The sequence below is a fragment of the Nycticebus coucang genome, chromosome 15 (genome assembly GCF_027406575.1).
Source record: "Nycticebus coucang isolate mNycCou1 chromosome 15, mNycCou1.pri, whole genome shotgun sequence".
Taxonomy (NCBI): Eukaryota; Metazoa; Chordata; class Mammalia; order Primates; family Lorisidae; genus Nycticebus; species Nycticebus coucang.
In genome coordinates, this window is record NC_069794.1 from 73,104,657 (window position 1) to 73,131,547 (window position 26,891).

General features: G+C 40.9%; 1 protein-coding gene across 11 annotated transcripts in view; it reads right to left on the bottom strand.

Annotated features, from left to right (window-relative positions):
* Positions 1-26,891, bottom strand: part of SPATA13 (spermatogenesis associated 13) — a 155,524-nt gene that overhangs the window by 91,184 nt on the left and 37,449 nt on the right. For 6 of the 11 annotated variants that reach the window (XM_053563194.1, XM_053563193.1, XM_053563190.1 and 3 more), the window contains exon 2: positions 13,399-13,492. The exons of the other annotated variants lie outside the window; for them this stretch is intronic. The gene's annotated coding sequence lies outside the window, so the exon portion shown is untranslated. The remainder of the gene's footprint in view (positions 1-13,398; positions 13,493-26,891) is intronic. 11 annotated transcript variants of the gene reach the window in all.

The window sequence follows — 26,891 nt, forward strand, 5'->3', positions numbered from 1 at the left end:
GGCAATGGGTAGGGAACAGAGCAAAGGGCCCCAGGAATTCTGTCCCCCTTCTTGATTTGACACCTAACTAAACCAGTCACCAAAACAGATTAGAAAATGTAGCTAAGGCCTTTGAGGATTTTTCTGTGCAATTTAGAAAAAAAAGGTATTTTAAAAGTTGAGTGTCGTATGATCAGTATTTTCTCCTTTTCTATTAAGTGATTATACTTTTGGGGAGGGAGCCTGGGAAAGAGGCAACTCCAAGTTCAACTTCAGAAACCTGGACAGGAAAAACCTCATCATAATTCAAGAAGCTATGTTTTGCTACCTAAGTTAGGGTTTGACTACTTCCATGATCAACTGCTCTACACCTAAATTAGGTAAGCAAGTGGAATGCTTCAGTTGGATACTGTCTTAATGTCACAACATACATGGTGTTTATAACATAATTCTAATTTCCTGGGGGTGCTCTGCTACCTTGGCCTAGTGGAAATTTCTTCTCTCAAACAATAAGAAATGTGAAAAGATATGAAGAACAAAAAGAACAACTTGTGAAAGGAGAAAGTTCTCACTTTCTTCTGAATAGGAATACTGGATCTGTTATCTATTACTTTGCAAGATTCTCTCCTCCTACCTCAATTTCAATTTTCATCCCCAATTTACACATACAGTAAAAGTCACAGGAGTATTCTAACATTGTACCTTAATCAAAGCACAAGACAAGCTAAAAGAAAAGAAGGGGCGTAAGTCTCCCAAGTGAGGTCTGTGCTAGGTTCCTGACCTGGAGAAAGCTCTCAATCAAACACTTACTTATCCCTGGGCTAGGCTCAAGAATATGCACCCATATTCTTGGGAACAAATGAACTTATGGTCAGGGACAATGTATGCCAGTCTCTGAAGGACCAAATGACCTTATGATCAGGGACAATGTATTTACTGCCACTAGGCCACCTGCTCAGTGTGGCTGCATAGCTTTGAAACAGAGGGCTTTGGAGCTCAGAGGCAAGAAGATCAAACTCTTCTTTAATGTCTTTCTGAAACTTAAATCCTAGGAAAATTAAAAAGTAAACTCACAGCATGGTGCCCGTAGAACAGTGGTTACAGTGCCAGCACTGAGACTACAGATTCAAGCCTGGCCCGGGCCAGCTAAACAACAATGACAGGTGCAACCAAAAAAATAGCCAGGCATTGTGGCAGCTATAGTCCCAGCTACTTGGAAGGCTGAGGCAAGAGAATTGCTTAAGCCCAAGAGTTTGAGGTTGCTGTGAGCTGTGATGCCTCAGTACTCTCCTGATGGCAACATAGTGAGACTCTGTCTCAAAAAAAATGAATAAAATATAAAAAATTTTTTAAAAAGTAAGGATAAACTTAAGATATATCAACAAATTCCAAAAAGTGGAATATGGTACAGTCCACTTATTTTGATGTATAAAAACAAAGATTGCCACAACAGATGAACTTTAAAAACAGCATGGGAGCAAAAAAGGCAGTCTGCTTGTGCCTGGAAATAGGGTCTGACCTCTGAGCTCACCTGGGCCTGGAGAACAGGGGGCTCCCGTCTATCCCTGAGTGGTGGAATTCTGTATCAAAACAGTGAACAAAGAGTGGAAGGAAATGTACCATCATGCCAGGCACAAGAACTTAAAGAGCAAGAGGAAGTGAAAGGAAAATTAGGGCAAGGAAACAGATAAAAGAAATCACCCATGAGGAAGAATCAGCAGAAAACTCCAGGCAACATGAAGAACCAGTCCAGAACAACCCCGCCAAGGGACCATGAGGTAGCTACTGCAGAGGATTCCACCTATACAGAAATGTTAGGAATGACAGAAAGGGAATTTAGAATACACATGTTGAAAACAATGAAAGAAATGATGGAAACAATGAAGGAAACTGCTAATAAAGTGGAAAATAACCAAAAGGAAATCCAAAAACAGAATCAAATAAGAGATGAACGATATGAAGAACATAAAAAGGATATAGCAGAGCTGAAGGAAATGAAACAGTCAATCAGGGAACTTAAAGATGCAATGGAAAGTATCAGCAACAGGTTAGACCATGCAGAAGAAAGAATTTCAGAGGTAGAAGACAAAGTTCTTGATAACTCAGATAGTAAAAGAGGCAGAAAAGAAGAGAGAGAAAGCAGAACGTTCACTGTCAGAATTATGGGACTTTATGAAGCGTTCCAACATACGAGTTATAGGAATCCCAGAAGGGGAAGAAGAATGCCCCAGAGGAATGGAAGCCATACTAGAGAATATTATAAAAGAAAATTTCCCAAATATCACCAAAGATTCTGACACACTGCTTTCAGAGGGCTATCGGACCCCGGGTCGCCTCAACTCTAACCGAGCTTCTCCAAGACACATTGTGATGAACCTATCCAAAGTCAAGACAAAAGAAAAGATTCTGCAAGCTGCCAGGAGTAAGCGCCAGTTGACCTACAGGGGCAAATCCATCAGAGTGACCGCAGACTTCTCCAATGAAACATTCCAAGCAAGAAGACAATGGTCATCTACCTTTAATCTACTTAAACAGAACAATTTCCAGCCCAGAATTCTGTACCCTGCTAAGCTAAGCTTCAAAATTGATGGCGAAATCAAATAATTTACGGATATACAAACATTGAGGAAATTCGCCACAAGACCAGCTCTACAAAAAATACTTCAACCTGTTCTGCACACGGACCACCACAATGGATCAGCAGCAAAGTAAGAACTCAGAAATTAAAGGACAGAACCAAACCTCCACACTGATCCAAAAGATAAAACTAAGCAATGGACTCTCACAAAATAAGACGAATAGAATACTACCACACTTATCAACTATCTCAATAAATGTTAATGGCTTGAATTCCCCACTGAAGAGACATAGATTGGTTGACTGGATTAAAAAACACAAGCCATCCATTTGCTGTCTGCAAGAAACACACCTGGCTTCAAAAGACAAATTAAAGCTCCAAGTCAAGGGTTGGAAGACAATTTTTCAGGCAAATGGAATTCAGAAGAAAAGAGAAGTTGCAATCTTATTTTCAGATACATGCGGATTTAAAGCAACTAAAGTCAAAAAAGACAAAGATGGTCACTTTATATTGGTCAAGGGAAAAATACAACAAGAAGACATTTCAATTCTAAATATCTATGCACCCAATTTAAATGCTCCCAGATTCTTGAAACAGACCTTACTCAGTCTGAGCAATATGATATCTGATAATACCATAATAACAGGGGACCTTAAACACTCCTCTTACAGAGCTGGACAGATCCTCTAAACAGAAATTAAACAAGGATATAAGAGACTTAAATGAGACCTTAGAACAACTGTGCTTGATAGATGCATATAGAACACTCCATCCCAAAGATAAAGAATATACATTCTTCTCATCACCCCATGGAACATTCTCCAAAATTGATCATATCCTGGGACACAAAACAAATTTCAACAGAATCAAAAGAATTGAAATCTTACCTTGTATCTTCTCAGACCATAAGGCACTAAAGGTGGAACTCAACTCTAACAAAAATGCTCGACCCCACCCAAAGGCATGGAAACTAAACAATCTTCTGTTGAATAACAGATGGGTGAAGGAAGAAATAAAACAGGAAATCATTAACTTCCTTGAGCATAACAACAATGAAGACACAAGCTACCAAAACCTGTGGGATACTGCAAAAGCAGTTTTGAGAGGAAAATTCATCGCTTTAGATGCCTACATTCGAAAAACAGAAAGAGAGCACATCAACAATCTCACAAGAGATCTTATAGAATTGGAAAAAGAAGAACAATCTAAGCCTAAACTCAGTAGAAGAAAAGAAATATCCAAAATCAAATCAGAGATCAATGAAATTGAAAACAAAAGAATCATTCAGAAAATTAATGAAACAAGGAGTTGGTTTTTTGAAAAAGTAAATAAAATAGATAAACCATTGGCCAGACTAACTAGAAATAGAAAAGTAAAATCTCTAGTAACCTCAATCAGAAACGATAAAGGGGAAATAACAACTGATCCCACAGAGATACAAGAGATCATCTCTGAATACTACCAGAAACTCTATGCCCAGAATTTGACACTGTGAAGGAAATGGATCAATATTTGGAATCACACCCTCTCCCTAGACTTAGCCAGGAAGAAATAGACCTCCTGAACAGAACAATTTCAAGCACTGAGATCAAACAAACAATAAAAAATCTTCCAACCAAAAATGCCCTGGTCCAGATGGCTTCACTCCAGAATTCTATCAAACCTTCAAGGAAGAGCTTATTCCTGTACTGCAGAAATTATTCCAAAAAATTGAGGAAGAAGGAATCTTCCCCAACACATTCTATGAAGCAAACATCACCCTGATACCAAAACCAGGAAAAGACCCAAACAAAAAGGAGAATTTCAGACCAATCTCACTCATGAACATAGACACAAAAATTCTCAACAAAATCCTAGCCAATAGATTACAGCTTATCATCAAAAAAGTCATTCATCATGATCAAGTAGGCTTCATCCCAGGGATGCAAGGCTGGTTTAACATACGCAAGTCTATAAACGTTATCCACCATATTAACAGAGGCAAAAATAAAGATCACATGATCCTCTCAATAGATGCAGAAAAAGCATTTGATAAAATCCAGCATCCTTTTCTAATTAGAACACTGAAGAGTATAGGCATAGGTGGCACATTTCTAAAACTGATTGAAGCTATCTATGACAAACCCACAGCCAATATTTTACTGAATGGAGTAAAACTGAAAGCTTTTCCTCTTAAAAATTGAACCAGACAAGGTTGTCCTCTGTCACCTTTACTATTCAACGTAGTGCTGGAAGTTCTAGCCAATACAATTAGGCAAGACAAGGAAATAAAGGGAATCCAAATGGGAGCAGAGGAGGTCAAACTCTCCCTCTTTGCTGACGACATGATCTTATACTTAGAGAACCCCAAAGACTCAACCACAAGACTCCTAGAAGTCATCAAAAAATACAGTAATGTTTCAGGATATAAAATCAATGTCCACAAGTCAGTAGCCTTTGTGTACACCAATAACAGTCAAGATGAGAAGCTAATTAAGGACACAACTCTCTTCACCATAGTCTCAAAGAAAATGAAATACCTAGGAATATACCTAACGAAGGAGGTGAAGGACCTCTGTAAAGAAAACTATGAAATCCTCAGAAAGGAAATAGCAGAGGATATTAACAAATGGAAGAACATACCATGCTCATGGATGGGAAGAATCAACATTGTTAAAATGTCTATACTTCCCAAAGCAATCTACCTATTCAATGCCATTCCTATCAAATTACCAACATCGTACTTTCAAGATTTGGAAAAAATGATTCTGCGTTTTGTATGGAACCGGAAAAAACCCCGTATTGCTAAGGCAGTTCTCTGTAACAAAAATAAAGCTGGGGGCATCAGCATACCAGATTTTAGTCTGTACTACAAAGCCATAGTGCTCAAGACAGCATGGTACTGGCAGAAAAACAGAGACATAGACACTTGGAATCGAATTGAAAACCAAGAAATGAAACTAACATTTTACAACCACCTAATTTTTGATAAACCAAACAAGAACATATCTTGGGGGAAAGACTCCCTATTCAATAAATGGTGTTGGGAGAACTGGATGTCTACATGTAAAAGACTGAAACTGGACCCACACCTTTCTCCACTCACAAAAGTTGATTCAAGATGGATAAAGGACTTAAACTTAAGGCATGAAATAATAAAAATCCTCCAAGAAAGCATAGGAAAAACACTGGAAGATATTGGCCAGGGGAAAGACTTCATGAAGAAGACTGCCATGGCAATTGCAACAACAACAAAAATAAACAAATGGGACTTCATTAAACTGAAAAGCTTCTGTACAGCTAAGGAGACAATAACCAAAGCAAAGAGACAACCTACACAATGGGAAAGGATATTTGCATATTTTCAATCAGACAAAAGCTTGATAACTAGGATCTATAGAGAACTCAAATTAATCCACATGAAAAAAGCCAACAATCCCTTATATCAATGGGCAAGAGACATGAATAGAACTTTCTCTAAAGACGACAGACGAATGGCTAACAAACACATGAAAAAATGTTCATCATCTCTATATATTAGAGAAATGCAAATCAAAACAACCCTGAGATATCATCTAACCCCAGTGAGAATGGCCCACATCACAAAATCTCAAAACTGCAGATGCTGGCGTGGATGTGGAGAGAAGGGAACACTTTTACACTGCTGGTGGGACTGCAAACTAGTACAACCTTTCTGGAAGGAAGTATGGAGAAACCTCAAAGCACTCAAACTAGACCTCTCATTTGATCCTGCAATCCCATTACTGGGCATCTACCCAGAAGGAAAAAAATCCTTTCATCATAAGGACACTTGTACTAGATTGTTTATTGCAGCTCAATTTACAATCGCCAAAATGTGGAAACAGCCTAAATGCCCACCAACCCAGGAATGGATTAACAAGCTGTGGTATATGTATACCATGGAATACTATTCAGCCATTAAAAAAAATGGAGACTTTACATCCTTCGTATTAACCTGGATGGATGTGGAAGACATTATTCTTAGTAAAGCATCACAAGAATGGAGAAACATGAATCCTATGTACTCAATTTTGATATGAGGACAATTAATGACAATTATGGTTATGGGGGGGGACAGAAAGAGGGAAGGAGGGAGGTGGGTGGGGCCTTGGTGTGTGTCACACTGTATGGGGGCAAGACATGATTGCAAGAGGGACTTTACCTAACAATTGCAATCAGTGTAACCTGGCTTATTGTACCCTCAATGAATCCCCAACAATAAAAAAATAATAATAAAATAAAATAAAAATAAAAATAAAAAAAACAGTATGGGAGAACCTAGGCACAGATACCATAGACCGCGTGAGGCAGGACAAACTTAGATGTCCAGAAAAGGCAAGTCCATAGGAACATGAAGTAGATAGTGGCTGCCAGAGGCTGGGGAAGGAAATAGGCAGGGACAATTAATAAGCACAAGGTATTTTTGGAGAAGGATGGAAATATTCTAAAATCAGATTGTAGTGGTGGTTGTACAACTCTGTAAATTCAATAAAAATCACTAAATTGTATAATTAATGTCAGCAAAGTTTATGCTAATCATCTCAATGAAGCTGGTAAAAATAAAAAATGTAAATAAATCACAATTGTCTTGTGAACATTATGAAGAGGATTCAGACAACATGTCATATAATTCAAGGTCAACTGTGTGTTTGAGTGTTCAGGTAATGGATTTCAGTCAAGAGTTATAGGGCAAGTCTGTTGAAAGAACCCACATGTGTATTTCACAGCACTCTCGGTGGAAATTGGATGTGAAAATGATTGAGAGGTCAGAGGCCCCTGAAACAGGCCAGTGGACAGCAACATCTGGCGCAGCGAGCAGGGTATGGCTGGATCGAACCTGGTCGACTGTCTACTGAATCTCCAGTCTCCGACCTGAAGGACCCTCACCCGCCCGGACTTCCATAAGAGCTGGCTGTAACCTGCAATCGCTGTGCGCCCAGACCTCCATAAGAGCTGCACCGTGACCCGTGCCCGCTGGGCCTCTGCACGACCTGACCAGGAACTCCAGGAGCCGCGCAACCCTGCATCCTCCCTCCTGTACCCTCCCTGCCTCCACACCGGCCCGCTTGCCCGGCCAGGGACTCTGGTAGCCACACGCCCACAGAGCCCTCCCTGCCTCTGCACAGAGCCCTTCCCCTGGCCAGAGACTGCTGGAGCCTTGGGCTCTCTATGCCAAAGTCACTGGGCATCAAGAACTCCAAGAACCAGGTGCACCACCCCCTGCCCTGTTGCTGGATCTGGGTGTGTCACACTCCGGAGCTGCTTCCACAACCAGAACTCCCTGGCTGGGGCAGCCCCAGAGGAGCTACACAGGGTCACTCCCTACAAAGATCCAGCAACAATAGGGTGATCCCGCTGGGGTCTAATCTTGCCGAGACACCTCCCCAACTCTGAGGACAGCCAGAGGCAACAGTAAAAAACAAACATGAGGCGAAATCAAGGGAAAAACTCTGGCAATATCAATAATCAGAGTAGATCAACTCCCCCAAGGATCAATGAGGCAGACACAGCACAAGATCCCATGCACAAACAAATAGCTGAGATGTCAGAAATCGAATTCAGAATCTGGATAGCAAATAAGATGGAATTAGAACTCCAAGCAGTAACCCAAAAGATATCTCAAGAATTCAACGACTTCAAAGACCAAGTGACCAAAGATTTTGACACATTGAGACAAGAAGTTGCAGCCCTCAAAGATCTGAGAAACACAGTAGAATCCCTCAGTAACAGAATGGAGCAAGCAGAAGAAAGGATTTCTGACATTGAAGACAAAGTTTTCGAATGCTCCCAAACTCTCAAAGAGGAAGAGAAATGCAGGGCAAAAACAGATCACTCTCTCAGAGAACTATGGGATAATTCGAAGAAGAAAACCAATATTCGTCTTATAGTGATCCCGGAAAGCAACGAAGTGGCTTCACAAGGCACAGAGTCTCTTCTCCATGAGATTATGAAATTCAGATAGCAGACAGTTTCAGAACACCAGCATGACTTAACCCAAATAAGACATCCGCCAGACACATCACAATCCATTTCACTAAGTTAATATGAAGGAGAAAATTCTGAAAGCAGCCAGATGAAAGAAAACCATCAGCTACAAAGGGAAGAATATTAGAATAACTGCAAATCTCTCTGCTGAAACCTTTCAAGCTAAAGCAAGAGGTTTAGTAATATAGGTACTAGTACCTATATTACTAAACCTTTTAATCTCCTAAAGCAAAATAACTTTCAACCCAGGATCCTGTACCCAGCTAAACTGAGTTTCATTTATCATGGAGAAATTAAATACTTTAATGACATTCGAATGTTGAAGAAATTTGCCAAAAGTTGTTTTTTTGAAAAGATCAATAAAATAGATAAACCTTTGGCCAACCTAACCAGGAAAAAAAGAGTAAAATCTCTAATTTCATCAATCAGAAATGGTAACGATAAAACAACAACAGACTCCTCAGAAATTCAAAAAATCATTAACGAATATTACAAGAAACTTTACTCTCAGAAATATGAAAACCTGAAAGAAATCGACCAATACTTGGAAGTACGCCACCTACCAAGACTTAGCTACAACGAAGTGGAAATGTTGAACAGGCCTATATCAAGTTCTGAAATAGCATCAACTATACAAAATCTCCCTAAAAAGAAAAGCCCAGGACCAGATGGCTTTACGTCAGAATTCTATCAAACCTTTAAAGAAGAACTAGTACCTACATTACTAAACCTCTTCTAAAATATAGAAAAAGAAGGAATACTACCCAACACATTCTACGAAGCAAACATCACCTTGATCACTAAACCAGGGAAAGACCCAACAAGAAAAGAAAATTATAGACCAATATCACTAATGAATATTGATGCAAAAATACTCAATAAGATTCTAACAAACAGAATCCAACAACACATCAAAAAAATTGTACACCATGACCAAGTGGGATTTATCCCAGGGTCTCAAGGCTGGTTCAATATACGTAAATCTATAAATGTAGTTCAGCACATAAACAAACTAAAAAATAAAGACCATATGATTCTCTCAATTGGCGCAGAAAAAGCTTTTGATAATATCCAGCATCCCTTCATGATCAGAACACTTAAGAAAATTGGTATAGAAGGGACATTTCTTAGACTGATAGAGGCCATGTACAGCAAACCCACAGCCAATATTGTATTAAATGGAGTTAAATTAGAATCATTTCCACTTAGATCAGGAACCAGGCAAGGTTGTCCATTGTCTCCATTGCTCTTTAACATTGTAATGGAAGTTTTAGCCATTACAATTAGGGAACAAAAGGCGATCCACGTAGGGTATCCACATAGGGTCAGAAGAGATCACATTTTCACTCTTCGCAGATGATATGATCGTATACTTGGAAAACACTAGGGATTCTACTACAAAACTTTTAGAAGTGATCAAGGAATACAGCAATGTCTCATGCTACAAAATCAACACCCATAATGCTGTAGTCTTTATATATACCAACAATAACCAAGCCGAAAAAAACAGTCAAGGACTCTATTCCTTTTACAGTAGCACCAAAGAAGATGAAATATTTGGGAGTGTACCTAACAAAGGACATGAAAGATCTCTATAAAGAGAACTATGAAACTTTAAGAAAGAAATAGCTGAAGATATTAACAAATGGAAAAACATACCATGCTCATGGCTGGGAAGAATCAACATTGTTAAAATGTCTATACTACCCAAAGCAATATATAATTTTAATGCAATTCATATTAAAGCTCCATTGTCATATTTTAAAGCTCTTCAAAAAAAATACTTCATTTTATATGGAATCAGAAAAAAACCTCGAATAGCCGAAACATTACTCAGCAATAAAAACAAAGCAGGAGGAATCACGCTACCAGACCTGAGACAGTACTATAAATTGAGAGTGATCAAAACAGCATGGTACTGGAAGAAAAACAGAGAGGCAGTTGTATGGAACAGAATAGAGAACCAAGAGATGAACCCAGCTACTTACCATTATTTGATCTTTGACAAGCCAATTGAAAACATTCAGTGGGGAAAAGATTCCCTATTTAACAAATGGTACTGGGTGAACTGGCTGGCGATCTGTAAAAGACTGAAACTGGACCCACACCTTTCACCATTAACTAAGATTCTCACTGGATAAAAGATTTAAACTTAAGACATGAAACTATAAAAAATACTTGAAGGAAGTGTAGGGAAAACTCTTGAAGGAATGGGCCTGGGTGAATATTTTATGAAGAGGACTCCCCAGGCAATTGAAGCAGTATCAAAACTACATTACTGGGACCTGATCAAACTAAAAAGCTCCTACACAGCCAAGAACATAGTAAGTAAACCAAGCAGACAAGCCCTGAAAATGGGAGAAAATATTTGCAGGTTATACCTCCGATAAAGGTTTGATAACCAAAATCTACAGAGAACTCAAACGTATTAGCAAGAAAAGAACAAGTGATCCCATCTCAGGGTGGGCAAAGGACTTGAAGAGAAACTTCTCTAAAGAAGACAGACTCATGATCTATAAACACATGAAAAAAAGCTCATCATCCTTAATCATCAGAGAAATGCAAATCAAAACTATTTCGAGATATCACCTAACCCCAGTAAGAGTAGCCCACATAACAAAATCCCAAAACCAGAGATGCTGGCGTGGATGTGGAGAAAAGGGCACACTTCTACACTGCTGGTGGGAATGCACACTAATATGTTCATTTTGGAAGGATGTTTGGAGAATACTTAGAAATCTAAAAATAGACCTGCCATTCGATCCTGTAATTCCTTTACTAGGTTTATACCCAGAGGACCAAAAATCACAATATAACAAAGACATCTGTACCTGAATGTTTATTGCATCCCAATTCATAATTGCTAAGTCATGGAAGAAGCCCAAGTCCCCATCAACCCACAAATGGACTAGCAAATTGTGGTACATGTATACCATGGAATATTATGCAGTCTTAAAGAAAGATGGAGACTTTACCTCTTTCATGTTTACATGGATGGAGCTGGAACATACTATTCTTAGCAAAGTATCTCAGGAATGGAAGAAAAAGTATCCAATGTACTCAACCCTACTATGAAGCTAATTTATAGCTTACACATGAAAGCTATAACCCAACTATAGCACAAGACTATGGGGAAAGTACCAAGGGAGGGGAAGGGAGGGGGGAGGTTAGGGTGGAGGGAGGGTAATGGCTGGGGCCACACCTACGGTGCATCTTAGAATGGGTACAGGCGAAACTTACTAAATGCAGTATACAAATGTCTACGTACAATAACTAAGAAAATGCCATGAAGGCTACGTTGAACAGTTTGATGAGAATATTTCAGATTGTATATGAAACCAGCACATTGTACCCCTTGATTGCACTAAGTACACAGCTATGATTTAACAATAAAAAAAAAGTTATAGTACAGGTTTTGTTCCCCTCCTCTGAAAATCCAAAATCCAAAATGCTCCAAAACTCAAAACTTTTGGAGAGCCAACTTGATCCTCAAAAGAAATGCTTGATTTGGTGCCTATAGCACAGTGGTTATAGCTCCAGCTACATGCACTGAGGCTGGGGAGTTCGAACCCAGCCCAGACCAGCTAAACAACAATGACAACTGCAACAAAAAAGAAAAAAAAAGCTGGGTGTTGTGGTGGGCACCTATAGTCCCAGCTACTTGGGAGGCTGAGGCAAGAAAATCGCTTAAGTCCAAGAATTTGAGGTTGCTGTGAGCTGTGACTCTACCAAGGACCACATAGACTCTGTCTCAAAAAAAGAAAAAAAGAAAAAAGAAGAAAAAAATGTTCAGTGGAGCATTTTGGATTTTGGATTTGGGGATAAGGGCTGCTCAGCCTGTAAACAGAATGCAAATACTAAAAAATCTGAAAAAATCCAAAACTCAGAAAATTCTGTCCCAAGCATTTCAGAAAAGGGATTCCCAACCAAGTCAATATTTCCCAAATCCACAGAAAAAATTGTGACATATTGTACACCTTTTCCATCCAGATAGGTCATAGTTTCTACTGGTGATTTTCCTAACACTCTTTTTAGGGACTTTAAAAGGAATCTCTTGATTTCTTTCTTTTTTTTTTTTCCTTTCTTTTTTTAATCTCTTGATTTCTTAGTAGTTGCCTGTTTGAACATCAACTTTTCTCTATGACCCAAACCCTAAATTATACAGAAGAGAAAATCTCCTTCCTGTGACTTGTATTGATTAAAGCCAAAGGGAGAGAACCTCTGCAACAACACTGGATATTGCCTGGCTGTAATCCAAAAGGCAGAGTGGTTTCTCCCCGCCTCGCTCTCCAGGGCAGCAAGCTATCCGTCCAGCCCAACCTCCATCAGACCAGCAACACAACATCCCCCTTTCCAGAGTGTGGGTGCCGGACAGCGCTGCCAGATACTGCTTGGTGAGGATTACTCCAGAAGTCTGACCTTAGTTATTGTTCCAAGCTGACCCTGCCATCTGCCAGCCACACGGCCACATCTATGGTCGCTTTCTGGTCCTTTTTAGAGACAGGTGTCACCATGAGGATGGACTGCAATGGCACAATCACAGCCCACTCACTGCAGCGTCCGACCCTGAGGCTCAAGCAATCCTATACCAATATCAGTGACAGTTTGAGAAATTATTCCTGTAAACTGAGCAACAGGCTTCCTGGTTTCCAGTGCTAAACCCTATTGAACACCTCCCACCTCATGTCTCACACACAGGCAGCTCCTCCACCTCTAGCTGTGACTTTCTGATTTTGCTCTGCATGTTTTGAAATCATTAATCCATCCTCATGCTCTCAGCTCCATTCACTTCCTCTCACTTGCAGCCTCCTTTTCCCCATGCGGCCACCCTCCCCCATCCCCTTCCCTCCTCTTACTTAGGGGACCATTTGCATCTGACTTCAAGTTGTTCCCATGCTCATTCTCCTGGTCTTCTTAGTCAGCTTTCTTGACAGGTGGCATCTTTGAGGGCTAGAAATGATAGACCTTTGCTCAATGTCTCAGTTTATAAATGGGGACCTAGAGACCAAAGCTAAATAGCTAACTTATCAATGACAGCTGAAAGTTGGAAACAACTGGGATGTCCTTCAACAGGTTGAGTGGATAAACAAGCTGTGTGGCACATCCAGACAGAGGGACATCACTCAAAGGTAAGAGAAAACAAGCTGTCAAGCCAAGAAAAGACAGGGCGACAAATTAATGCACACTTGCTAAGTGTAAGGAGCCAGACTGAAACGACTGTACGAGTCCAACGAGGTAACATTCTGAAAAGTCAGCTCTAAGGAGACTAAAAAGATCAGTGGTTGCCAAAGATTGTGGGTGGGCAATAAAAAGGTGAGGCACACCAGATTTTTAGGAAGGTGAATATATAATGAATATATAACCCTGATGTCAACTGATGACTTAATAGTGTTAATAATACAAACTCATCAGTTGTAACCAATATATCTCACCAAGCAAGATGTTAACAATATGAGAAGCTGTGCACAGGGCAGAGGGTACATGTGGGAACCATACCTTCCAATCCATTTTTCTATAAACCTAAAACTGCTCTAAAAAACACAGTAAATTAATTGAAAAGGCAAACAAACAGCTGATGATGAGCGGCATGAAAAGGCCAATGTGAAGGGTCCCCACTCACCCGGGGGAGTGCTCGGAAACCGCCCCAGTGCAAATAAGCATGCTAACTTCTCCGAGGCAAAGAAAAAAATACCGTTACAAAAAATACCGTTAAGATTCAAAACAACCGCCATCAAAATCCAAACTGTGCATGAGAGATGGTGCCTTTGATTAGCTGAATTTAAAATGTACATCAAAAAGCAAAGGGCTTACAATAGCTGCAGTATTCCCAGGAGAAAAAGAACAAGGAGAGAAAGAAGACGCACCCCATCCATACCAACAGCCTCGATTTTAAAGCAAGATTAAAATTTGGGTTATTACATGAGATTGAGCATTGTTAATTGCAGGAAAAGAGTGATTTTGTGTTTTGCTTTGTTTTTAAACGTGACGTGACTGTGAGGTTTTTATGACCCCAAAGTGACCAAAGGAGTCAAGACCTGCTTTGCTTTTATCAAAGGGGTAGGAGAGGAACCAATCACAGACGTGAGGTAGGGAACCACAAGAAGCAAAAAAGTAAATAAAATTGCTTTATATTCACATATTACATAATACTGTTTAAGAATATTCTCGTATGTGTAAAACCATCCAAGGAGTTAGAGAGTGATAACCCCCAGGTTCAGAAGGGTGGTTACCTCTCAGGTGGAAGGGGTTGGCTAAACAGGTGGGTCAATCATTTGACATTAGATAAACCTGTATTTGAATTCCTGCTGCGCCACTCAGGAGCTCCAAGTTCCCTAACTACTCTGAGCTTCATTTCCCACATCTAGATGAAGGAAGAATAGCAATATGGTTCATCGAGTGCAATTGGGTGAAGTAAGAAAATGCTGCTGCTGAAGACCTTTGTACCAGCCTAACAAAGGAAACGACAGTTCTCATTTATTGACCACTGCCTATGCACAAAAGCCATGGTCCGCTTCTTACAGGAATGATCACATTTAATTATCTCACGGGCACACAGGAATAAGCACAGGAGACAGGACTTGAACCCAGATGGCCTGATTTCAGTGCCAAAGCCAAACTACCAGACTATTCTGGGTCTCTGATAAGACATACATTATTATTTTTATTATTATTATTATTTTTTTTAGAGACAGAGTCTCAGTTTGTCACCCTCGGTAGAGTGCCTTGGCGTCACAGCTCACAGCAACCTCCAGCTCCTGGGCTTAGGCGATTCTCTTGCCTCAGCCTCCCAAGTAGCTGGGACAACAGGCGCCCACCACAACACACGACTATTTTTTTGTTGCAGTTTGGCCAAGGCCAGGTTTGAACCCGCCACCATTGATATATGGGGCCGGTGCCCTACTCACTGAGCCACAGGTGCTGCCCGACATACACTATTAATGGTATTGTTTATTACTATAATAAATAGTCACTGCTGAGGTTTAAAAAATTAGGTTAAAATTACCTAGCTAAGGCTTGACACAAAAGCAATTTACTTGAAAAAGACTCCAAAGGCATGGTGACCAGGGTGGCTAAAGCGAGCTGACACTGTCATGCTCCTATTGAAAATTCCAATTCACTTAATCTAGGAGACAAACCAAAGAAGCAGAGCTTAGATTAAAAGAGGCAAGTTGGGCCAGGTGTAGTGGCTAACACCTGTAATCCTAGTACTCTCGGAGGCCAATGAGGGTCAATTGCCTGAGCTCAGGGGTTCAAGACCAGTCTCAGCAAGAGGGAGACCCTGTCTCTCCTAAAAATAGAAAAACTAGCTAGGTATTGTAGACTGAAGTAAGAGGGTCACTTGAGCCCAGGAGTTTGAGGTTGTTGTGAGCTACGATGCCACAGCACTCTACCAAGGGTAACAAAGTGACACTCTGTCTCGAAAAAAAAAAAAAGAAAAGAAAAGAAAACTATTAGGATACTTCATCTAGGAGAAAAATCTGCCTCCAGGAGCTCCCACACACACTGAGAGACTTGGGGAACACAATGGGAAGTCCTGACATCCTAGCAGTTCCAGTGGCTATCAATGGAAATTAGGCAGTATGTGGAAATAAGGCAAGGGATGGCCACCCGTCCTTTTAATATCACACCAGAGCTGGTCTAACTGGTCTGCCCAAAGATGATTTCATTGGAGATTGAACCTTATTTTGACTTGTTATTGACAGGGCCTGAGACTGGCCAGGTCTCAGGCCTGGCTTAACTAGGTTCCAGATGCGGACTGCTAAGCTACCTTGCTCAGGAACAATTTCTCTTAGGTGCTATCTATTTTAGCAGGAGAGAGAGAATCTTAGAATAGATGGAGCTTAGTCATCTTCAGCAGAGAGACGCCATGCTGGTGTTCTGCAGGCAGGAGAGGAGACAGAGCAGAGTCAGAGTAAACGTGTCCGTCATAGAATGCGCATGCTCCCAGCTGCCTTCTCCTCCAGACTAATATAAGGCTGATCTCGTGCCTCTCAACACCACAGGTGTAGAGATTGCCAATTCACCAATGCTCTCATCTCGCGAGCTCTCATACGTGTTAGGGGAGCCAAATTCCTCTCCATGCCCTTTTCACCAATGCGTTCCATTATTGAGCTATACAGGTATTTCTTTTAACTCTCACTACTCCTAGCCATAGGCTATACAGGTTGCTACAGTTATTATTTATGACTAATTATGTAAGTTACAGGTTAATGTATAGAATTTTTATCCAGTAGAGATGTAAATAATTTCTATCTCTCAGAAATGATAATTATAAAAGTTATTGTTTTACTGCCCTGTAGGACATTATGCAGTTTTGTCTCTAATGTAGCCAACGTTCCAACATGCCTTTCCTGACAGACTGTATAACCTCTGCTCCTGGATGCCCTGTGAACAGTGGCAACACCCACTGGGTCCCTCCTTAATGAGCTAAATAATTTTTTATCATGTATTCATAATATATTTATAAGGAGAGCCACGTTTGAACTTTTGAAAGTTGTACTTTAATATACTTATTCTATACTCAATCACTATTGCCCTGGTTACTCTTTCAATCTCTACAATTTCTTTCTGTTGAGTCTGTTTTTCTGTCACTATTTTATACTCAATTATTTTATCACATGACTATTACTGATAGTCATGTGAATGATAGCTTGGGAGTTATGGAAGACTTGAAGTAAATTAAAGACACATCTTCCTCTAAATATGGGTCTCTTCTAAAGACTGAAAAATAATAAAAACAAAAGTTTTATCACAAAAATTAAGAGTTCTAAAGAACTAAGTTCTGCTTTTCCAATATATTTGATCACTATTGACCCCACACCCAGCAGCCAGTTGCTCATTTCAAATTCCTATCTTCCTTCTCTTCAAATTCTGTTTTGCCCAATCTGGTCTAATTTAGAAATCATGTCTAGCTATCATTGTCTCTACTAATCTGTCATTTTCTCCAGAAAAGTAAACACTTAGTGCTAGACACGTATAAGACTGTTCATGTGCACAGACCAACAGACCAAGAAATCAAAATTATTTTTGCAATAAACTGTAATGTTTACTTGACTTTCTATTATGTCAAATTAAACCATGATAATACACAGTGATGATGCTCGAAAGCCTCTTTTCTCCTTATCTCTACTTTTCCACTCCACAAGTCCTTTCTAGCTTTTCTCTTTTGCTTTTCTATATTATTATTATATCACAATGTATGACAAGCATTACAATGTGCTTACAAGTATTTAGCTTTTCTAGTATTTAAATATGTTCTCTTTGCTCCACTCATTCTCTACATTTCATACCAAATGCCCGCAAATGTAAAAAGACCAGAAATGGTCTGATTATTCTTGTCTCTGTTCTACATGCAACTCCAGCTGTCCCCACCATTCACGTGAGGTCACTGAGTCTTCAGAGTGGCCCAAGGCCACACGGGAGGATGTTTGAGTTGAACACATTTATGGGATAAAAGGATCTGAGTTCTTCTCAACCACCACTACTCTGCTTTTCAAAACCCGTCTGGTTCTAGAAATTTCCAACATGCTGGATCCCTTGGGGAAGCAAAGTGATGCTCGGCAAAGGTAAATGTCTTCACCAAAGAAAGTCACACAGCAAGTGTGACAACGGGAACATAAACTCACATCCTAATCTGCCATCTTCAACAATGTATTTACATGAATGTAAGCCCCCTACCCAAAATCTTCACAGAATCCCTAGTCTTTTTCATTTTATGTTCTCTTGAACCCATCTCAGTGCTGCTTCCTTGTGTACCTTGTACAATGTTAAAGAGAATGGACATCTTTATTTTTTTACTACCCTAGTGCAGGGATCAATGAACATTTATGAAATGAATGGATGATATGAAAAGGACAGTAAAAGTCTGTCCTGGAACATGTTTTAATGTGGTAGGGAAAGTGTTATGTGATTTAAGCCTTTAATATTAAAATAAATCCCTTTTATATGAACATTATGAAATAATATAAATTCCAGACCATCCCATACAAAGCCTCGCACCCTCTGGGAGCGCCCCTTCCTCTCATCACTGCTGTGAGAACTCTACTGAAACCACCATCAGCATATTGATTATGAGACTCATCAAATCCTTGCAATACAAAAAGCTTTTATTTATTTATTTATTTTTACAAAGAGCTTTTAGAAAAATTATCTCAGACCCTTTAAGATATTTTGAAAACTCTTCGTTAAGTTAATTGCTGTCACGTTAGTTGAATTTCCTGGCACCAAAGGATTAAACTCAAATGCAAGCAAAGGCACTAAAATAAGTTGCAGTTTTCCCTATTCAGTAGTCATCCAGATTATATGCAACATGCTTAAATTAAACCTTTAATATTTTTAAAAATGAAAATACAAAATTGACAAATTATTAAAGTACCAAAGAATATAACCCCAGTCCTACAGAGGTTGCCATGAATCCAAATATCACTCAAGCTAATAAATTCAGCTTTTTCCAAACCGAATTGCTACTTGTTTTTTTTTTCATGTGCCCCAACAGTCAAGAATAAACCTTTCTACTTGTTAACAGGCGTTAATGTGTACCTATATTAACGAATTTAAGTTCTCCCATGTATTCCTCACCCTCCACTGTCCGGGGAAGTGAAACCACATATTAAAACCAACAAATCAGTAACTTGGAAGACAGAGAAATAGAAACAAAAATCCTAGACTACCCACCCTGCAGATAACCAGCACCTGAATAATTACATCGTAATGTTCCAAACAGTAATTGTCCACAAGGACTTGGAAAAAAAAAAATCAGACCTCTCTAATATTGCTGGTGAGGATATAAAATGGTGTAGCTACTTTGAAAATAATTTGGCAGTTCCTCAAAACAGTAAACATAGAGCTATCGCATGACCTAGCAATTCTACATGTAGGTGTATACCCAAGAGAACTGAAAACATATGTCCCCATAAAAACTTGTTCATTAATGTTCACAGCAAACAGTACAAGCAAACCAAATACCCAAATGGATACATAAACAAAATATGATATATCCAAATAACTGATCTATACTCAGCAAAAAGGAAGTATTAATACATGCTACAACATGATGAAACTTGATAATATTCTAAATAAAAAGAAGCTAGGTACAAAGGGCTACATGTTGTATGACCACTTATGTGAAATGTCCTGAATGGGCAAATACATAGAGACAGGAGGTAGATTAGTGGTTGTCAGAGACTAAGGGTGGAGGAAATGGGGAATGACTGTTAACTGGTATTGGGATTCTTTCGGGGAAGATGAAAATGTTCTGGTGGCCAGGCACAGTGGCTCATGCCTGTAATCCAAGCACTCTGGGAGGCCCAGACAGGTAGATTGCTTGAGTTCAGGAGTTCAAGATCAGCCTGAGCATTAGCGAGACCTTGTCTCTACTAAACATAGAAAAACTGAGGCAAAAGGATAGCTTGAGCCCAAGAACTTGAGGTTGCTGTGAGCTATAATGCAATTGCACTCCAATCAGAGGACCAAAGTTGAGACTCTGTCTCCAAAAAAAAAAAAAAAGGAAAAGAAAGAAAAGAGAATGTTCTGGAATCAGTGGGGTGAAGGTTGCACAACTTTCCCTCTCTATATATATACACACACACATTAAAAACCATTTAGTTGAAGTGTAAACACATTAACTTTATGATTTTTATGCCTTAATAAAGCTGTTTTTTAAAGTTGTATTGTCCACTTCCCATGAATTTAGTCCTAATTCATCCTTACAAGGAGCACTGTTTGAGTCCCGTTCCAATAAACAAACATGTTGCAACTGTCCTTTAGGCAAAAAACCCATTGTAAGTAACTTGGATAGGTACAGATGAAAATATTGATTAAATTCCTGCAAGTGAGGTCAAGATTCCACATACCTTTTAAGCAGGCAGAATTTTTAATAAGTGTACAAATGATTCAGCCATAGAATAAACAGTGAACGTCACAAGAGGAAATCCTGCCCTTCCACCTAAATGCAATAGACCAAGTCAGTCTGTGACGTAAGCTATTGATTACCAACTTCTAAAAGTGTTACAGATTAAGAAAATGTAAAATAGCTATCTTTTAAAAAATTCACTTGAGGGGAAGCTGGATGAAGAACTAGTAATCCATTTCCACGGTCCATGAACTTTTCTGAATGGACTTGCACTCAACACAGCAAACACAGTAAGCACTTGAGCACCCACCCTGCCTCCCCACCCACTTGGTGCCTCACACTTCACAGTGCTGGGCAGTACTCTGTCCCCGCTTCTCAGCATTTCTAACAATGCACACCTCATCCTGCAAGGAGCCTGGGACTTCTCTTCTTTGGCAAGCCTTAAACAAAAGACAAGTCTAAGGCTCAGCGCCTGTAGCTCACTGGTTAGGGTGCCAGCCACATACACCGGAGCTGGTGGGTTCAAATCCAGCCCAGGCCTGCCAAATAACAATGACAATTACAAACAAAAAATAGACGGGCATGTGGCGGGAGCCTGTAGTCCCAGCTACTCAGAGGCTGAGGCAAAAGAATCACTTAAGCCCAAGAGTTTGAGGTTGCTCTGAGCTGTGACTCCATAGCGCTCTACCAAGGGTGATAGCTAGAGACTGTCTCAAAAAAAAAAAAAAAAAAAAAAGTCTACATGTGATTTATTTTCTTTATCATATGTTTGAAATGAAGCCAAGTTTGGGACACCTAGCTGCACATTTACTTAATGGAACTCATATCCTATATAATTTATAATTTAGCCACTCCACATACCATAGCAGCCACACAGAACCTAAAATCTGTTCTCATGAGGCCCCTCAATGTCTGTGAAAGACGCTGCCAGAAGACAGCAAAGATCAAGGAGGAGCCCACCACGGACTCTGCGCCTACCACAGACTCTGCCCCTGACCCATGTGCGAAAAGACAGGAAGATGGGCATCTCAAACAGCCAAGAGTAAGTCCCCTCGCAAACTTCTGCCTCTCTTTCGTGTTCTGCGGTCTTCAGAACTTCCTCCCTACTAGACTGATGGCAAGGTATCAAAATCCCCCATTAGTTACCTTAGATGCACTATCCAGAAATGCTCCACATCTGTCTTGTTCATGGCTGCAGCTGTATCGCCCAGCACATGTGACGCACGTGCCCAGCAAAACTCTGGGCAAGTCAACAGCTGCATGTTCACACCAATCATGCTCTGCCTTCCCTCCACTCTTCAAAGTGCTCTCCCTGCTTTTTGCCAATGCACCTTTGGTACCAAATCGAATTGGCTCTTCTCAGAAAGAATCCCACCACCATGCCTGAGGCCTCCCAGGCTGTGGCTGCTGATCCCCCTCCAGGGTCCCTTCCTAGCTGGTTGTTCCTTCTCCATCCTTACTCATTTCCTCAGTTCTTCTGTACGTTCTCCAGTTTCTAAACTCCAGTGGCTTCTACAGCCACTGGATGTACCTGAGTGATCTCTGTGACTACATCACCCACCCTTCTCAGCTGCAGATGAAATTATCCTAATAACAGCCAGGGAGCGTCCCTGCCTGGATCCACCCCTCACACTCAAATGCGACCAGCTTAAGTCCTCAGCTCAATCCCTCAGCACAGACTGCACCTCACACCATCTTCTGTCAACAGCGCCTCAATTCTCCCAGATGTCTGCACCAACACTGGCCTCCTTCGTCACTCCCCCTGTCCTTACCCATTTCCCACTCATACCCCACGTGTCTCTGGAGTCATTCCCTCCCACTTTACCTCAGAGCTGCTACCTCTTCCCCAAGACCTGTTCTCATTGCTCCATCTTTTTGCTCTCAATCCATCTGGTGCCCAAATGCCAGGTAAAGCATCTTGAAGGTCACCCCAATTGTAATCAACACCACACTCAACAACGTCAATGGCTTCCGTTCCAGGAAGAATTAAAACCGGTCTTCGGGGCTCTAAACATTTCACACACACAAAGCTACTCTCGAAACTTCATAGAGCACTTACAATGTACAAAACACAGCCCCTGGTGATTCAAAAACAGCAAAAAGAATAAGAAATTGTGTCATCTCACATTATTCCTGCACAGATGCTGTGTCAATCAACCCAGACCTCTGCTGGGCTCTGAAAGTATCTCCCACCCCTTGTCTCTCAGCCATTCTACCCATGCAGAAGGCCTTTTCTGCCCTCAAACCTTCAAGGTCTACCTCAGTGACACCCCTTCCCACCATCACATCTTCCTTTTGCTTCCTTTGTTTAGTGAGATGAGGAAGAGGAGCTGGCACAGAGACTGAAAGGACAGAAGAAGTGTGGTAAAAGATGTCACAGTCCCCAAGCAGAGCTGCAAAAAGGAGGAAGAGATGAATAATCTTAGGGGTTCAGAGAATCACTTTTCTTTCACAAGTGCAAGAAAAGGCTAGTGAACTGGAAATTAAATGATCTTTAACTTAAAATGTGCCTTCATAACTAATGAGATGAACATCAAATGCAAAGGCTTTAGAAAAAAACTGCATGGTAAGGAGGAGGCACAGGCCTATTTCACAGATATAGCAGGTTCAGTTCCACACCGCTGCAATAAAGCAATTCACATGAAGTTTTTGGTTTCCCAGGGCATGTAAAAGTTATGTTTATATTACACCATAGTCTAACACTTGTGCAACAGCATTACGTCCAAAGTCCAAAAAACCAAGTACATACATTTTTAACATGCTATATTGCTAAAAAATGCTCGGGCAGCACCTGTGGCTCAGTGAATAGGGCACCAGCCCCATACACAGAGGTTCGAACCCAGCCCCGGCCAAACAACAAAAAAAATACCTGGGCGTTCTGGCGGGCGCCTGTAGTCCCAGCTACTCAGGAGACTGAGGCAAGAGAATCGCCTAAGCCCAAGAGCTGGAGGTTGTTGTGATCTGTTATGTTATAGCACTCTACCTACAGTGACAAAGTGAGACTGTCTCTAAAAAAAAAAAAAAAACCATGCTAACAGTCATGTAAGCCTTCAGTGCACTATAGTCTTTTTGCTGGTAGAGGGTCTTGTCTGCCCCAATGTTGATGGCTGCTGACTGATGGGGCAAACAATTTCTTAAACACAACAATGAAGTTTGCCACATTAACAGACCCTTCTTTCACAAAAGATTTCTCTGTGGTATACAGTGCTGTTTGATGACATTCTACCCACAGAAGTATTTCTTTCACAATTGAATCCATCCTTCTCAAATCCTGCTGCTGCTTTATCAACTAAATTTATGTATTTTATTTTTAAGTGTTCACGGCATCTTCACCAAGAGAAGATTCCATCTCTAGAAAACACTTTCTTTGCTCATCTATAAGTTCATCCATTCAAGGTTTATCAGGAGGTTGCAGCAATTCAATCACATCTGCAGACTCCACTTCTAATACTACCCTGTTTCCCTGAAAATAAGACATCCTCCGAAAATAAGACCTACTTACAGGAAAGATAAGACGTCCCCTGAAAATAAGACCTAGCGCATCTTTGGGAGCACACCTTAAAATAAGACACTGTCTTATTTTCAGGGAAACAGGGTACTTCCCTTGCATTTTCACAATTGCAGTCACCCTATTTTGCTGTATATGATGGACACTTCTTGCCCAACTTTTTGAGGGAAAAATAAGAATGCTCATTATACATGGGTAGTACAGCTTGAAAGCAGGGGAATCCAGTGGGCTGCCCGGGCCACCAGACCCTCCGGCCTGGCCTGCTGGGCACATGGGGTTCCAGTCTGGGAGGATCTGGGATCCAGTGGGAGTGGGCCAGAGCAGCCTCCTCCACCAAGCACTGCAACCAGGGACAGGTTTGGTAAGGAGAATCTCAGCCACAGAGGGGACTACCATGACCCACACAGGCCCCAGGGACCCATCTGGCTGCCCATGGGCTGAGTGGCCTCAGAACCTCCTGCCCCACTGGCCATGCACACAGCCATCTTGGCCGCAGCCCCCAATTTGGCAGGGAGAAGAGAACTCCCAAGAAAGGCAAAGGGCAGCCTTCCAGAGAAGGAAGCTGAAGGAGGATGGTGCAATCTGTACATTTACCAGGGCAGTGTGAGCCCTCCCCGGATGTGTTTCTCCTGGCTGAGAGCTAGCCACTTACCCCAAGGCATTTTCCTGAAAATGTCGATCAAAAACATGGATGTGCATTATACACGGCAGCATATTTTATAAAGCAAAATACAGTACTTGCTCCTCTGAAGTCGTGAATCCCCCAATGTCACTCATGAAGGCTTCCATCAACTTCTCCAAACTCTTGTTTATGTTGACATTTTGTCTTCCTATGAATCACAAGTGTTCTTAACAGCATCTAGGATGGTGAATCCTTTCCAAAAGGTTCTCAACTTACTTTGCCCAGATCCATCAGAAAAATCACTATGTATATCAATCAGCTGTAGCCTTAAAAAATGTATTTAACTAATTAGACTTGAAAGTCAAAATTACTTATTCATACATTAGCTGCAGAATGGATGTGGTGTTAGCTCACATGAATACAGCATTAACCTCCATTGGAGATCTGGTCTGATGAGAGATTTTCTTCTGAGCAGTAGGTCTCAAGAGTAGGCTTGAAATACTCAAGTCAACCTTGCTGTGAACAGACGTGCAGTCATCCACGCTTTATTGTTTCATTTAGAGAGGACACGCAGAGTAGATTCACGATAATTCTTACAGGCCCAGGATTTTCAGAATGGTAATCGAGCAATGGTTTCAACTTCAAGTCACCAGTTGCAGTAGCAATCAGCCTCTCTGCTGAAACTTCATTCATGAAGTTTCATGCCACAGTAGCCAGGCACTTTAAAGCCAGACTTCCCCCTAACTGGGAAAGGTCTAGATGGCATGTTCTCCCAATAAAGGCTGTTTCATCTACACTGAAAATCCATTGCTTAGTGGAGCCACCCTCATCAATTTTCTTAGCAAGAACTTTCTGGACAATTTGCTGCAGCTTCTCCATCCACACTTGCTGCTTCCCCTTGTGATTTTATGCGATGGAGATGGTTGCTTTCCTTAAACATTACACACCAACCTCCATTAGCTTCAAACTTTTCTTCTACAGTTTCCTCACTTCTCTCAGCCTTCACGGAATTAAAGAGTAAAATCTTTGCTCTGGCATAGGCTTTGTTTAAGGGAATGCTGTGGCTGGTCAGACTTCCCATCCAGACCACTAAAACTCTCTCTGTACCAGCAACAAGGCTGTGTCACTTTGCTATCATTCGTATGTTCCCTGGACTAGTTTTTCTAATTTCCTTCAAGAACTTTCCCTTTGCATTTACAACTTAGCTAACTGCTTTAAGTATTTGCCTGGCTTTTGGTCTGTCTTAACTTTTAACACATCTTTCTCACTAAAACTTAATCATTTCCAGATTTTGATTTAAAGTAGAGACATGTGACTCTTCCTTTTACCTGAACACTTACTGGCGTAATTTCAATATTGCTATTTCTCAAGGTATAGGGAGGTCCAGCCAGTCAGATGAACAGTCGGAACACAAATTTATCCGTTAAGTTCACTGTCTTACATGGGTATGGCTCGTATCACCCCAGAACAGTTACAACGGCAACATCACAGATCTCTGACATCTGAAATATTGTGAGAATTACCAAACGTGACACAGAGGCACACACGTGCTCCTGGGAAAATGGCTCCAGCAGACTTCCCCACGCGGGGTTGCCACAGACATTCAACTTGTAAAAAGTGCAATCTGCAAAACGCAATAAAGCAAAGAGCAATAAAATGAGGTACGTCTGTAGCTGTTTTCCACATCCCTGCCAAACTTCTACAAGGGGAAGGGTGGAGAGACAGGAGGCACTGACTGTGCCAACAAAGCCAGCTGAGAACAGCAGACACAGGCGGGGCTCCTGGGAAGAGCAGCTGCCTGGTGTGACAATCAGAGCTGGACCTGTTTCACCCACCTTCAGGGATGATTCCACAGTAGAAAAACACATCTACTTGTGAGGATTTCTCCTTTCTTTGGATAGCAAAAGAAATTCATGGGCTCTGAAGTTCTTGGAAGTCATCATACAGGGTCTAAAAGCAGGTGATGGCTCAGCAGCCACAGCTCAGCGGTTATGGCGCTGGCCACATACACCAGGGCTGGCACGTTCAAACCCAGCCCCAGCCTGCTGAAAACAAAAAAAATGGCTGGGCGTTGTGGTGGGCGCCTGTAGTCCCAGCTACTCGGGAGGCTGAAGCAAGAGAATCACTTAAGCCCAAGAGTTTGTGATTGCTGTGAGCTGTGACGCCACAATACTCTACCCAGGGGAACATAGTGAGACTCTGTCTCAAAAAAAATAAACAAATAAATAAATAATAAATAAAAACAAGTGATAAGTGCTTTGAAAAAAATAGTTTCTTGCCAAAGTATCAAAACATATCATCCAGGTGTTTGCTGAAACAGCCTCAAGGAAAAGGATTAATGATAGTTCTTCGTGCTGCTCAGTTTGCA